Consider the following 4,680-nt stretch of genomic DNA (forward strand, 5'->3'; position numbering starts at 1 on the left):
GCTGGCTGCCTGGGGGATTGCGTGCCACCCGTGAGCGCCTGTTACTGGCTCTTACTCCCTTGGCCTCCACGTTCTTGCACCAATGATGGGGTGCTTGGTTGGGATTAAATGTTAATACAAATAAAATTTAAAAAGGAGATATCCCAGGCACTAAACAGCGGCTATGACACTGTTAAAAAGACGCGAGTGACCCTGGTTAGGAGCAAATTTGCTGGCTGGAGTGTTGAGGATGAGGAGACACCCCTGCTGGAGGCAAGGAGACTGATGGCCCTCTTGCTCCACAAATGGGTGTTTCTATTGATCAAGGTCAAGTAGACAAAGGGGCTCGGCCTCTGACAGGGCCCACCGCCCCTCCTTAGCTTCCCAGCGCCGACTCCATTCTGATCTGGCTTCCCTTTGAGCCACAGCCTGTTAAGATCCCTTGTGGCAGAAGGAATGCTGACTAAGTCAAACTGGTTTAGATGGAAAGACCTCGAGAGTCTTCTGTTATGAGAAGCACTGATGGTTTCAGGCACAGCTGGATCTAGGCACCGGGATGATGGTTTGGGACTTGCTTGCCTCCATCTCTCAGCTCTGCTTGGTTCTGCGCTGACTTTACTCACAGGCGGCTGTGATCCCGGAGCCATGCAGGCGAACGTCTTACCAGCTCCGGCCCCCAGAGGGAGCAGGCGCCGCATCTCCCTCCCAGACCGCACTCTCCTGCCCTGGGAATTCTCCACTCTTGTTCCTTGTGGTTTGGTGGCTGCCACCCCTCAGGACAGGCACCCTGACATCAGAACCTCCTCCCCTCCCACAAGAGCCCAGTAGGTGCCAGCCCTGGGCCTGACTGAGGCTGCCAGGAAGGCTGGTCCCTGGAGCTACCCCAGTCTACCTGCGGTTTCCTTCTCTCCCTCCTTCATGCCCCGCAGGCCCCTCAGACCAGAGAGGTGCTTAGCTGGGCTAGTTCCCAGAAGGCTTCTTTTTAAAAAAATATATTTTATTGGTTTGTTTTTTGTTTTTGTTTTTTTGTTTTTTTTTACAGAGAGGAAGGGAGCGGAAGAGAGTTAGAAACATTGATGAGAGAGAATCATCGATCAGCTGCCTCCTGCACACCCCCCTCTGGGCATGTGTCTGAAACCAAAGTACATGCCCTTGACCGGACTTGAACCTGGGACCTTTCAGCCTGCAGGCCGACGCTCAGGGCCCGGAAGGCTTCCTGATGGAGGCTGCCCGGGTGGCCTTGGCGGTTGCATTCGAGCAGAGGACGGCTTCCTTGCATCCCTCCCACTCCTCGGGGCCAGAGCGGCACTGGTTCGTCCCACTCCCGGTGGACCCGGCAGAGGCGGCGGCGGTGCTCCAGGTGCGTGGGCCCTGCCTCTCGGCACCGTCTGTCCTCAGGCAGCGCACTCCCTGCCCCCTCCCTGCCATGCCTCCTCCAGTCCTGGTCTGCTGAGCTCCACTAGGGGCCGGCCTGGGCTCAGTGCCACCTTCTTCAGCCTCATCCCCCTGTCACTTGGGACTTCCCGCTGTGACTGCCTTCTTCCTGGTCCGTACTAGGGAATGGGACTGTGCCACCCAGACAAACACTTTCACTGTCAACCCAGGTTCTGCTCCATTAGGGGAGGGGCGAGCCAGTGAGAGGAAAGGAGGCCGCAGGGTGTGTGCACAAGTCGGCCACCTCCCGATGTGTGCGGGCAGGGCAGCCAGGATGAGGGGCGGAGGGGTGGCCCTGGTCAGCAGGGTCCCAGCTGGGCTTCTAGGCCCCAAGGAGGCCAGGGCAGCTCACCATGGTGGCACCACCTGTTGGACAGGGTTTCCAAATTGGACAAATGGAATGACTTCTAAAAGCAGGTGGCCCTGGCCAGCTGCTCAGCGGTTAGAGCATCGGCTTCCATTCTTGGTCAAGGGGACCACCTGGCCGGCCTGGCTCAGGGGTTGAGCATCAACCTATAAACCAGGAGGACACAGTTCGATTCCTGGTCAGGGCAGGCTTGATCCCCAGTGTGGGAATCATTAAAAATTAAAAAAACCCTAATTAGCAGGAGGCAGCTAATCAGTGATTCTCTGTTATCACTGGTTTTTCTCTCTCTCTCTCCCCCTTCTGCTCTGAAATCAATTAAAAAATTATATAAAAAAAGGCATGTACCTCTGTTGCCGTTTCTCCCAGACCCGTGTAGGAGGCAACCAATAACTGTGTCTCTCACATCAATATCGATGTTTTTCTCTCTCTAGAAATCAATGGGAAAAGTACCCTCAGATAAGGATTAAACAAATTGAAAACTGGATCACATAAATTTTTTTTAAATTCTCATTTGAGGATATTTTTCCATTGATTTTATTTATTTATTTATTTATTTATTTACTTATTTATTTATTTTTAATACTCACCCAAGGATATTTTTTCATTGATTTTTAGAGAGTGGAAGGGAGAGGGAGAGACAGAGAAACAGCAATGTGAGAGAGACACATGGCTTGGTTGCCTCCGGCACTCCTCAGGCCAGGGCCCAGGCCTGGGCTGGAGAGGAACCTGCAACCAAGGCAGGTGCCCTGGGATCCTTTGTCCACTGAGCCAAATCAGCTAGGGCTGGGCAACAGGATTTTTCACGTTTTCTGTGTAAGGTGTGGCTCTAGAAAGATGTGAAAATTAGTGCAGCATGGAGATGTTAATTAAACAAAGGGCAGGGCTTCTTATGCTAACATCACCAATAATTAATCCCCCAAGCCTTGAGCACAGGGCGTGGAGTGACAACCCCAGACCCCTGGCCATGACTCTCGTGCGTGCGTGCCTGTGGGGGGAGTGCTGCGTCTAGAACTGGATCCTACCGGGACCCAGAAGCCCAGGTGGCAGCTGGGGGAGCTCAGAGCAGCCTGGTCACAGGAAAGGTCTTTACGCGGTGGTGTCTGTGGGACCTTCACACCCGGGAGAAGCCCACTGCCCCGCAGGCTTCCACGCTGGCGGAGCGCAGGCGCCGCCCGCCCCTGGAGCAGCCACGCCAGACCCAAAGGCTCACACGGGCCACGTAAACAGCTGTGAGTGGATGTGGCCGCAATAAAACAAAAGCTCCCATTTTCATAGAAGTGCAGGTGGATTTTGAGAGAGACGCTGAATACAAAGGGCTGAAATAAATGAGTCATTGTTAACAAAAAATAATAGAACATTTTAATAAAATTAATATTTTTTTCTTGAACTTTAACTTACCAGACACTGAATAACTGCACAAATTAATAAGCTAATGCACATAAACCTATATTTCTTGTTCTCCGAAAGCAAAAGATTTCCTGTTGTGCACACCAAACAAGTCAGTCCAAGACTAATGACATGACAATTGGCTGCTGAAATATTCGCTGCTGGTATTAGTGGAGAGAAATGGTGCACCTGTGTATAAGGTGCAAAAGGGAAATGAATGTAACATGATTGTAGTAACCAGTCATTAGAGAACATTGTAGTTCATTATTAATAATCCTATCTAATAAAAGAGTAATATGCAAATTGACTGTCATTCTAAGACACAAGATGGCCGTCCCCATGTGGTCAAAGATGGCTGTCCCCATGTGGACACAAGATGGCCTGCATAGGAAGGCAGTTATGGGCAGTTAGGGTTGACCTGGCCAGCAAAGGAGGGCAGTTGGGGGGATCAGGCTTACAGGGGAGGACAGTTGTGTGGGACCTAGGCCTGCAGGGGAGGACAGTTGTGGGTGATCAAGCCATCAGGGAAGCCAGTTAGGCCTGCAGGGGAGGGCAGTTGGGGGTGGGGGGACCAGGCCTGCAGGGGATGGCAGTTAGGGGTGACCAGATGTGAAGGGGATGGCAGTTAGGGGCAATCAAGTTGGCCGAGGAGCAGTTAGGTGTCAATCAGGCTGGCAGGGGAGTGGTTAGGGGGTGATCAGGCTGGCAAGCAGAAGTGATTAGGGGCAATCAGGCAGAGGCAGGTGAGCAGTTGGGAGCCAGCAGCCTGGATTGTGAGAGGGATGTCTGGCCACCTGTTGAGGCCCGATCCCACTGGGAACTGGCGGTCAGACGTCCCTCGAGGGGTCCCAGATTGGAGAGGGTACAGCCTGGGCTGAGGGACAACTCCCCCTCTGTGCACAAATTCCATGCACCAGGCCTTTAGTTATGTATAACAGGATATTGTAAATATTAAGTTACAAAATTTTTATTAAAACATTTCTTGTATGTCTTTATATTGGCTGGGCCGAGAAAATATTCATTACCGGCAATATGCGGCCCACAGGCTGGGAGTTTGACATGCTTGCCCTGGAGGGATGCCTGCCCCCCCTCAGCCTCCCGCATTGCACAGCTGTGTGTGTTCAGCTTTATCCTAAACAATAAAAGCCCAACATGCAAATTTCCCCCTCGACCAGGAGTTTGAGCAGGAGGCGGGGCTGGCCGGGGGAAGGGAGGCCCTGGCAGCAGCCAGCAGCCTCTAGGGACCCTGCCCATGCACGACTTCATGCACTGGGCCTCTAGTTGAAATATAATTCACATTCTGCACAAGTCACCCATTTTACAATATTTATATTTTGAAGTGTTTTGTATGTTTTTATTAATTTTAGAGGAAGAGGAAGGGAGAGGGAGAGGGAGAGGAGACACTGGTCAGCCTTGATCTGGAATTAACCAGTGACCTCGGTGCATGGGGTGACGCTCAGCCCACTGCCACGCGGGCCAGGCACGAGTCACCCACTTTAAAGTGCGACTCAGTG

This window comes from Pipistrellus hanaki (assembly GCF_964339955.1).
Source record: "Pipistrellus hanaki genome assembly, chromosome: 6".
NCBI lineage: Eukaryota > Metazoa > Chordata > Mammalia > Chiroptera > Vespertilionidae > Pipistrellus > Pipistrellus hanaki.